The 12,216-nt window shown below is 32.2% G+C and overlaps 1 pseudogene; it reads right to left on the bottom strand.

Moving 5' to 3' along the window:
• Window positions 1-10,884: 10,884 nt before the first annotated feature.
• LOC145247651 (U2 spliceosomal RNA) lies at window positions 10,885-11,132 on the bottom strand (annotated as a pseudogene).
• Between the last annotated feature and the right edge of the window lie 1,084 nt (window positions 11,133-12,216).

Here is a 12,216-nt window from a genome sequence, read left to right as displayed (position 1 = left end):
TCTTTCATTCTTTCATTATTTCATTTTGTCTGTTCACTTGTTACTTCTCTTTCTGCGACAGCAGTGAATTAATGCCAACAGTAGTCGCTGAAGTGAAGTATGGAAACCAGTAAAAAAAACAAAAAAAAAACGTCGCTCACTTCCTTGCGGTTTTTACGATTTTGAACACCAGCAAATTTATCATAACTTTTATTTTACTGAACGAAAATTGAATTTTTTCAGAATATTACTGAGAACCTGATCTATAAACTGTAGTAATTGGTTAAAATTTGGTCGAAAAATGAGTGAACGGTGAAGCTTTAAAGCCGTTCTAAATGACTAAAACTGCTATGTAACCATATATTGAAACACTACAGTGTTTGAATTATATATATATATATATATATATATATATATACATATATATATATATACATACATACATAAAGAGAGAGAGAGGATTGGAGGGAATAAATCAGAAGAGCATAATAGATTCATTGATTAATTAAGTGATTGATTTTGTGCTACGAAACAGATACTGTCAAGAATTGTAAAAGCCACTTGAATTAAAGGAATAGATTATAAGATGGTCAACATCATGGAGTTTGGAATATAGTTTTTTTGTCATTTATTCACTATATTGCTCTGTAATTACATTGAGCTTCTTAAATAAGGATTGGTATATATTATAAGAAAATATATTTCTGCAGAAATATATACATATATATATCGATGTGATCAATTAGTTTCCCTGATTTAAATGCAAAGAAATTCGCGTGATTATTAAAGAGTACTCAATGCAGGAGAGAGAAGGAGAGAGCGAGATAGAGAGAGAGAAAGAGAGAGCAAGAGAGAGAGAGGGGAGGGGGAAGAAGAGATTTTTATATATAGGCTGAAATTATACAAACAATATTGGTTACATATATGCATACATGTTTCAGTAGAGTTCTATTTCAGAGACAGCACTTCATCAGATCAAAAAATTTCGATTTTCTTTTGGTCTGATGAAGTGTTGAATTGAGACTCCATGGAAAGATGTACGCACATATGTAACCAATAATGTTTGTATAAATACAGACTATATATAAAAAATCTCTTCTTTCCCTCTCTCTCTCTCTCTCTCTCTCTCTATATATATATATATATATATATATATGTATATGTATACACACATACACACACACACACACGCACATATATATATATATATATATATATATATATATATATATATATATATATGTATGAATAAAAGTAGATATGATATTATAGCGTTATAGAAAACGGAAGAAAAACCTGTAGCCTTTAAGGAAATTTTCAACGTTTCGTCCCTATTTTCGAGGGACTTCTTCAGGAAATTATAGAGATGATTGCGAAATAAAACAAAATATACCATGATGAGCAAAACGACCGTCTTGTTTTCTCCTCTGCATATATATATATATATATATATATATATATATATATATATATATATATATATATATATATATATATATATTACACAGTGATCACCACTTATCAAGGCCCGGAAACCACTCAGGGATAAGGGTTATTGCAAGACATTACGTTAGTGTGGAGATTTGATGAAGGGTTTAATTAAGGGGGCGGTTCATCAGGAATTTGTTAACATTGGACTTGAAGACATCCAAGTTGTAGTCCGGAGGGAAGCAGGCAGAAGGAACAGAGTTCCACAGGCGTGCAGTTCTAAGAAAGAAGCTTTGTTCATGGAATCCGCGTTTTGATTTAGGCACAGATATAGAGTGGAGGAAATTTTTCACAGTGAATTAAGCTAGACGGGTGTTTTTCGTGACAGATTGGCGAGGGGGGACCAGAGATTGAAGTTCAGACGAGCACCTGCCATGGAAATAACGATAAAACAAGGATAGGCTCGCAACGTCTCTTCTGTGGAAGAGAGGTTGCAGGGTAGAGAAAAGGGCATCCCCCATTAAGCCACGAAGTCTATTATTATATATATATATATATATGGCATAATCACGTTTACACACCGTTTCCCGTGAGATCACCGAAGTTAATCAACGTTCAGCCTGGCTAGTACTAGTACGTAATATATATTTATATATATATATATATATATATATATATATATAATGTGTGTAAGGTCATGTCATATGCAACTGGTACCATGTAACCCAGTACTATCTGCCTCATGGTCGGGTCACCGGCGACTAAACTGGTTCCCCCACCAGACTTGTTTGGTGAGGAGGGCGGCTAGTCTCCCTGGAGGATTAAAAACAAGACCTTCTAAAGGGCGAATGAACTCTTTTTCTGGGTCAACGTCCAACTAGCACCGTGTATATTTGTGTGTGTGTATGTGGATTGGGGTGGAGAGGGCTCCCGTAAGCCGTGGTGAAGGCAACCTTTCTAGGAGAAGAAAATCTCTGATTTAAAAAACCATAAAGCGGTAGACCAGTACCCGCATTATGATGGTCTGCAGTTTAATTTGTTGCTGGCTATCTTGCTCTTGCTTGTTGCTGGATCTCAACATTTTGAACCGAGAGAGAGAGACTTAGCCGTCGTACAAAGCTAAGACTCTGTAACATCATCTTTGTATAGATACTCCCTCAAGCATTTGGGCTCATGAACTTTATGCGTTTGAGGGAGTGGCACTCGTCTGACAAGACGTTGCAATCATCATATATAATGTACCAGGAGAGAAAGCGATTAAAAAGTGTGAAGATGAAACTAATCAGGTTTCAAATCTATCCTATGCTCTTTGATCACCAATTTCCTCATGATAGGGATAAATTGTAAAAATTGTTTACTTGTTTGATGGTATCAAAATTCATAATTAGTGCCGATTCGTCGTAGGAATTTATCATAAGCAAAGTTAACTGTTTTGGTCTTTGTGGCAAACAGAAAGAATTTGCTTTTGGTGTGAAAGATGGACAAAAAGTTCGTTGAGGGGATTTCCAATTTTTATATCTCTTTTATGTCCTGCAAGTGTTTTTCTCAAATCTCGTTGGGTTTCTCTTATATATACGTGATGGCAGCCATTGCAGGGATAGGATAAATTCTGGCGGTTCTGGAAGGTTGCTTTGTGATCTTCAATACATGAGCTATAATTAACGACGTAGTTTGTATCGTTCATCTTCTAATTTGTTCAGGGCATTACCAAGTGCAGTGTTTTGGGCATGGTTGAGTACGATAAGGTGTTTAAAAGTACGTAATAAAAAATCGAGTATCATGCCACACTTTATTTTGTTATGGTGTAAGTAAAGGTGTATGTAGTCGTTTGTGTGTGGTTGTTCATGTATTTTAGTTTCATTTCACACTTTTTCAATTGCTTTCTCTCCTTGTACATAATATATTTTATATATATATATATATATATATATATATATATACGCACGAAAAACAGACACACACAAACACACACACATACACACACACACACACACATATATATATATATACGGGGTAACTCCCCTAAAAAAAACATAGAAAGTATACCTAGAACATATGCCGTAGTAATGAGAAAAAAGGCCAAAGACCCTAGTGTTTTTTTATGTGATGTTTTGAATATAATAAACTAGTTATGACCAAAGTTTCATTTCATTCGGACAAAACACTAAGAAACGGGGCCTAATTAGAGTTGGGGCCCGTTTTATGGGGTCAGCCTGTTTATATATATACATATATATATATATATATATATATATATATATTTCATAAAAGGCTAAAAGTTTTACTTTCATTTTTCCATGTATATATAATGATATGCATATATATTTATATATTTATATATATATATATATATATATATATATATATATATATCAGGTAAAATTAAAAGCCAAGAACAATGCGATAAATAAAACAGTTGGTGTTTAAATACTTGTTGCGTTTGTGAATCACAAACGCAACAAGTATTTAAACACCAACTGATTTATTTTAACGTTCTCATAACGTCATTCTTTGTTCTATATTTGCGGTATCACGTGGCAAACTCTGTAGCTGCTTTTCCATTTTGAACACTCTTCCGCTGTCTTCTCTTGAAAAAGGACTAATAGGTCTGGAATATATTGAGATTTATAACACCATTGAATACAACAGGAAAAAATTTTTTACTGTTGTTTAGAGTTAAAATTTGTGTGAAAAAGAAAAAACAAACAACAAAAAAAAAGAAATTTATTTCTTTTGTTTTCATTTAATTTTACTCTATATAAAAAAAAATCTCGCATTGTTCTTGGATTTTAATTTTACCTTATAATTTTCTTCAACAATGCTTCAAGCAAACTACAATCTACTTATATATATATATATATATATATATATATATATACTTTTCATTTGGTTTACATAAGCATTTATAACTTGCTGCATATTCATGAGATTGTTTCATTCAGCCAGTTATAAGTAACTAGAGACCCCTTCAACGACATATAAATGTTTATGTTAAACAAATAAAAAGTATATCTCGCCTCATTTGGATACATAGCACTCTTGTATGATCCTCATTAAAACTTCATTGGTTGCTACACATATGGAAAATATTAACCTAAAATAATAATTATATATATATATGGTGATTGCAACGTCTTGTAAGACGAGTGCCACTCCCTCAAACACATAAAGTTCATGAGCCCAAAAATGACTTCTATCGCCACAGGGCTATTTTAATAGACAAATGCCTGAGGGATTATCTATACACTGATGATGTTACAGAGTCTTAGCTTTGTACGACAGCTAAGTCTCTCTCGGTTCAAAATGTTGAGATTCAGCAACCAGCAAGAGCAAGATAGCCAGCAACAAGTTAAACTGCAGACCAGCTTAATGCGGATACTGGTCTCCTGCTTTATGTTTTTTTTTAATCAGAGATTTGCTTCTCCTAGAAATGTTGTCTTCGCCACGCCTTACGGGAGCCCTCTCCTCCCCAACACACACATATACACACAAACACACACGGTACTAGTTGGCGGTTGACCCCGAAAAAGGGTTCATTCGCCCTTTGGAAGGTCTTGCTTTTAATCATTCAGGGAGACTAGCCACCCTCCTCACCAAACAGGTCTGGTGGGGGAACCAGTTTAGTCGCCGGTAACCCGACCATGAGGCAGGTAGTATATATATATATATATATATATATATATATATATATATATATATATATATATATATATATATACAAAGAGAGCGAGAGAGAGAGAGAGAGTGAAAAAAGAGAAAGAGAGAGACGAGAAATAGAAATAGAGCGTTTTACAAGAGAAAGCGGAATAGAATTACAAAGAATATTTATATATACGTATGCATGAGAGAGAGAGAGAGAGAGAGAGAGAGAGAGAATATATATACAGTAGAAAACCAGATTACGGTGGCCCTAGGATAGGTTACGATGTGGAATCTGATGTTTTCCGGCCCCTGGTTACAGTATGTGTTATTGATGATGTTATTTGATTATATATATATATGTATATTGTATACTGTAATGTATTTTGCTAGTAAATTTTAATGCCATCTCCCAGGCTTCTACTATATATATATATATATATATATATATATATATATATATATATATATATATATATATATAAGAGAGAGCAAACAGTTTATAAAACTCTATAAGCTCTATCTCCTATTTGGTTTTATCGAGCTTTTACATTTGGTTGAGATTACTTTATAAATATTAATTCTTTAATATTTATAATATACTTTAGTTTTACCATCTTGGATCATTTTGGTAAATTTAATTGTATTTTTATTTTATATATATATATATATATATATATATATATATATATATATATATATATATATATATATTGTAGTGATAAAATAAGAGAGGGGGATTAGAAGGGAGGCAGCAAAAGAGATTAGGAGGGGCAGAGGAGAGAGGGGGATAAGAACAAATAAAGAAAACCCAACAGAAATACAGAATAAATCAAAGAAAAAACTATTTTAAAAGAATAGAAAACATGTTGCGCGTTTCTTCTTTTGCTTAATAAACTGCGAATGTGACAGTCAAAATAATCCATAAAAGAAACACGAAACACAAATTTATTTCATTTCTATTTCCAAGATTTGTTTTTTTTTTTTATTTCCATTTTATTAGACTCATTGTTTTTTATCGTTTTTTTTTTTTGTTGGTAAATTTGATTTTTATTCGGTATTCCTATTTCCTTTTATTTTCAACACTTTATAATTCCTGTTTTTTTTTATTTCCAATAAGTCCGCATTTGAAGTCTTCCTGTCAGTAAGCAAGATTTATTTAAAGAAGCTTAGTGATTCCATATTTATTTGCACGTGTCCAAACGGAAAAGAAAGAAAAAAGTCACTACTAAAGATCTCACGATACAATATCGAGTAATTGTCAAGATGGAAATTAAAGTCAAGAAAAAAAAATAAGACTTATTTAATAATCAATGCATCAGCAAATTTCGTGCTATCATCCCACTCAGATTTTAATCCACTGTTATGAAATGGCTTTGATATGAAACGAGATATTTTTTCAAAGATTTTACAATTGAGCAATATCCAACTGAAAATCTCTATAACCCCTTTCCTTGAGTGGCTTTAGAACTGTTATAAAACATAGAAAGCCCTGATAATACAATCTACAATGCTGGAATGTTCCTGACTTTTATGCAAAGTTGGAAAGCTCAGACCCGGCCACACCACGGAAATTGCCAGTCCTTACAAAGCAAGAAAATCCTGATTCTGTCTAATAGGGCTGAACACCTCATACAGTGCTAGGAATCACCTACACTTCAATACCGGAAAGCACTACCAAGATGCAGACAAGTACAAAAAAATCTCTGAAACCATACAATATTGGAAAACACAGTACTTGCTCTACATCATAGGGAATCTCAACACCATATTATGCCCAACCTTCTGAAAATTTTATACAATGCTGGAAAGTACCTATACGGATCTATAACAACAAAAATTATTGACACATAAACTGCAACATGAATCTAATATTTACATATTTATGAGGGCCGTTCCAAAAGTAAGGGCTCCTATTTTTTTAAATTCAAAAACTGAAACGTTGAAGACCAACGAATACGAGTGATATCATTGAAATGAGCGACTTCTTGTTCTCAAGAAGTTATTTTCTACATAGTCACCACTATTCTCACTGCATTTTTGGCAGCCGTTTTGATGCTTTGGTTGTAAAAATTCAGAGCACACCTTGTCACTCACACCTCTCTCGCCAGTCTGAAATCGACGAACCTATCTTCTTACTGCAACTCAACTGCATCGGCTTCGTAAACGTTCAACAGGTGCCGGTAAATATTGGTCAGCTCAAATTTTTTCTGCATGGAGGAATTCAACGAAGCATCTCTGCTTCTAACGCATGTCTATGACAGGGGTTGTTTTCTTAGAGTCTGGCACTGTCGATATCTGTAACAGAGAGATGAAACTTTTCGGTCATGAATGCATAAATTCAGTCATTATAACAATGCAAATTTCAATTATCTATTCGGGCGGAATAAAAAATTGGAGGCATTACTTTTGAAATGTCATATTTTTTATCAAGTTGGACTTGACCAAAAGCCTCTTCTGTAATATTTATGTTTTACTTGAACTGATTAACTGTCCTATGATCTTTCCGACATTGAGCCATGTATCATCTGTTCTGTACATTGTCAGTTGCCAACTGCTTCCGCCTCCTCCTGCACCCCAAAACTGGCCAGTTACACAGTATCAACGGCAAATTTATCAAACATTTTTGTGTTAGATACTTTAAAAATCGTCCCAATAGACACAGAACACAATTTGTTAAACACTTTGAACTTCTTTTTGTTTGAAACATTTGATTTTAGAAATGTGATATAATTTCATAATGCTATAATCTTATCGTTCGAAATGTGTCGGCCATTTTTACTAGAAATAAATTCGTATCGATTTTTGATTATCCGAACTTTTCTCATCAATCTAACTCCTATCGGACTCGTGGGTAATACTTTCAAAGTAACTTTCAAAATACCAAAGGGAGGAGAGAGCAGAAATTAAAAGAACCTCAAAGATAACATATTCCGTTGTTCTTTGAGAAATTCATGCATTTCCTAAATGTTAGAAGAATTTTCAAAGAATGGCTTGGTTTTAGTGAGGAGAAAAAATGGTGTAGTGGGAGATGATGAAGAAGTTGGTTTATATTGAAACGGTTAGTTTCCAAAATAACTGCCAAATGTTGTCAATTAGTTCTATTCGATTTTTATAATGATAAAAGTGAGAATACACCATATTAATTTGCTCGCTTTTTTTTACTTTTATTTTTCAATTTTTTTTTTTTTAAATATGAGTTCTTCTAATCTCTAAGGATCATTTACTAATTTGTTTGGTGATTTTTGTAGATTAAGTTGTGTTTATATACTGCACTTTTTGCTTATTAAAAACAGGCAAAAGCTAAAGCCACTTGACTTAGAATAAGTGCTTGATGCTAAATTGATGCTTGAATATTGATTGATTTTAGGATTAAATACTAGTTCTTATTAATCACTAACTGTACACCGGACAAATACCATAATTCTTAATCTCTGCACTTTATCATAGCAACGTTTCATAGAAAATTGAAGCCAATTCAGCCCAATAGTGGCATTATGATGACTAATCTCTATTAATCGCTATTAATTGCCATTAATCGCTAGAGATGCATTGGATGGATAACATATGACTTGGCTCTCCTCATCTGATTATAACAATATTCCATAGAAAACTCCGGCTGGATCGGCCCAGTAGTTTCTGAGAAATCCAATAAAGTGAATGTGATATATCGGTGACTAATCCTTATTAATCACTAACTCTGCATCAGGCTTATACCATAATACTTAGATCGCTGCACTTTATCAAAGAAAAAATCATGTAAAAGTTCATTTAGAGTGGCCCAGAAGTTTCTGAGAAAAAGACATACTAATAGAAATAGAAATACTTCGTTATTTATTTGCCTTTTGTGTGGATTAGAAGAAGTTGATGTTTTTTAAGCAGTTATTATTATTATTATTATTATTATTATTATTATTATTATTATTATTATTATTGTTATTATTATTATTATTGTTATTATTATTATTATTGTTATTATTATTATTATTGTTATTATTATTGTTATTATTATTATTATTGTTATTATTATTATTATTATTATTATTATTATTGTTATTGTTATTATTATTATTATTATTATTGTTATTATTATTATTGTTATTATTATTATTATTATTGTTATTATTATTATTATTATTATTATTATTATTATTATTGTTATTATTATTATTATTATTATTGTTATTATTATTATTATTATTATTATTGTTATTGTTATTATTATTATTATCATTATTATTGTTATTATTATTATTATTATTATTATTTTTATTATTATTATTATTATTATTATTGTTATTATTATTATTATTATTATTGTTATTATTATTATTATTATTGTCATTATTATTATTATTATTATTATTATTATTGTTATTATTATTATTATTATTATTGTCATTATTATTATTATTATTATTATTATTATTATTATTATTATTTCTGTTCACAAGATTGATGTTTATCTCGAGAGTTGAGCTGCAATAGCGGATCTCACTCAGTGGTCTTAGGTATTGCAATGACCCTATTTTCTCTATTGTATGTCCACCATTTTCGGAATGATTCTGACTGTTCCAAGTAAACAAGGTTTTTGTAACATTTCTGCTGTTATTCCAAATCCAACTTTTATAGGTTCAATTCTTATCCCGAATTCAATTACTATCTTGTTTACCTTCTTATCCCATTTCATTTGTTGGTTGATCCTCCCCTTTGCATGATGACGTCCTGCAGGAGTCAGGTCAGGTACTCCTTGTCTGCTGGGCACGGCACCTTTACCCTGCTGGGTTCCAGCCCCGTTGAAGCCGTTATCTTCATTTTCATGATTTAACATTTCACTCATTTGAGATTGTATTTTAAGGTTGTCATCAACCGGTTTGTTTTTTTAGGAAGACTGTCGGCTAAGACTCAAGAGTTCCTTCTACCCATGAAGGAAGGCTTTACCCCGCCGGACACTATCCCGGTATTTCCTGACCATGGGGTATTATTGATATTATTATTAATATTATTATTATTATTATTATTATTATTATTATTATTATTATTATTATTATTATTATAGGAGGTGACAGTGGTCTAGTGGTTAACAACATGGACTGACAACCTGGGCGTCTGAAGTTCGAGGCAATTTCGTTCCACAAAAATCAGTTTCACTTAGAATGTTTACAACCTTCACATAATTCCTTCTGTAATTCCTCGGTGTCTTTCTAGAAACAATTCTGACTATGTAAATATTGCGGAAATTAGTGCCAACAATAGAATGTTGGAATTTATAAGATATGAGTAATCATCATCATCATTACCTATGCATGGAGAATATTTTTAGATCAGATAATAGCATATCAAAGACAATGTTTTTCTAATGATATTAACAAATTTCAATAATGACATGTTCAAAACAACGGGGTTCATAGACATTTAAATGAAAATACCATTTTTAACTTTTTATTTTATTTTACTTTTGTTAGTCTGCATAGAGTTTCAAGTCGTTAGTTAAATTCAAGTTAACCAGTGTTGGTAATTTCGTAATGGACTACAGCTTATAAAATTTTAAAAACCATATTAAGTGTCAAAAGGGAACTTTCTATGTTAATTTAGGAGTACATAAAGATGAAATTTAATATTTAATGTTAATTTTTCTCCCAATCCTAAAGTTATTTATTATAGAGTTAATTAAAAAGCCATTGAGATTCAAATTTTTTGTAAGTGTTTTTTGAAGTGAGGTAAATGTGTTGGCATAAAAGGTAGTCCCTCTATGGTGAATGACTGTCCATACGTGGTCTGGAACTGGATTATTCTTGAAGCAACATGCATGAGTATGGATAGAATATGGCGAACCTAAAAGAGTAAACAGTTACTGCAAATACTGCAATTTTATTATATTATAGTACCTATTTACAATGCCTCCACACGGGACAGAATTAGACAGACACCAGGGCCGTATTCAACGTAAAGAAAAGGTACAAAAATAAAAAAATTGTCTTAGTCGTGAAGGGCTGTTCCTCCACTGACAGAGCACGAGAAATGGAAGTGCAGCATCTGAAGAACAGATACTAAACTTTGATCTTGGCCAAAAGGCCAAATGTGGTTCAGAGAATAGCATAACTTCGTATTAAATTATTTTAAATTGATAATGAGGAGTGTGTTATATAGGCACAGTACCAAAAAGAGTATATGTTGGATAGAGGAGTATCAAAAGTGTTTATGTTGCATAGCTCAGGGGGAGGGGAGGTGGAAGAGGTTTCATAACTTTATTCGTCCGGAAGTCATCTGTTTTCAACTTTCGTCCAGCCCCACTTCCAAAGTTTCGGAGCTTGTATGAATGCAAGTCTGCACGGTTTTTTGACAACCCCTAGACTGTTTAACTCTCATCTTGGACCTATCAGTTCTAGTAGGTCTAGTAGGTCATCCGCAAAGAAGAGTGTAAGTTACAACTGAATTTTACTTTATCCATTATCCTGTGGATCCTTGTGAATTGATTTTTCAAAAGGAGAACTTTCAATGGAGACAATCAGATTTGAGGACTGTAATGTTAAGATAGCAATATTCGTTTCAGTCTACTTACTTTTCTCTTCTGACGAAGAGTAAATGTTATGTAATTCTTTGGATTCTTGTAATATTTGCTGCAATCAGACCAACAGTATCCATTTTTGAGATTCATTACCTCAATAAACCAACCCCGTTCCCAAATGAGAGACTAATATCTGGACGGATGAGTCCCTGAGACTGTCGCGTCTGATATATGCATGAGGATTTATAATATATTCCAGTAATCAGATTGTTACATATAATAATGAACATTTAATAACGAGAGAAAATAAAATAGTAATAATATTGTTGTATAGCCACGTATCAAATCGACGTATAGACATATGTTGTACAGCAGTGTATCACAAGTGTTGATGTTTTACAGAGCATATCACTAATGTTCATGTTATATAGAAGGGTGGATATGTTAGAAGAGTAAGATGCTTCATACCTTTTCTTTCTCCGGAGTTCTGTCTTCACTGCTGGGCTCTGTGATGAAAGATGCAACAACCAACACCATAAACGATTATAGACACCAGAATTTTCTTCTTTTGTTAAACCACAGAACAACACTTTATATTTTTAAAATATAAAATCATTTCAGCTGTTTTAATGGTCTTGACAAGAGTTGCCTACGTGTCTACA

This window comes from Euprymna scolopes, chromosome 25 (genome assembly GCF_053919585.1).
Source record: "Euprymna scolopes isolate OS-2025 chromosome 25, ASM5391958v1, whole genome shotgun sequence".
NCBI classification, from domain to species: domain Eukaryota; kingdom Metazoa; phylum Mollusca; class Cephalopoda; order Sepiida; family Sepiolidae; genus Euprymna; species Euprymna scolopes.
The sequence above is the reverse complement of the archived record's forward strand: the minus strand, read 5'-3'. Positions and strand labels throughout refer to the sequence as shown.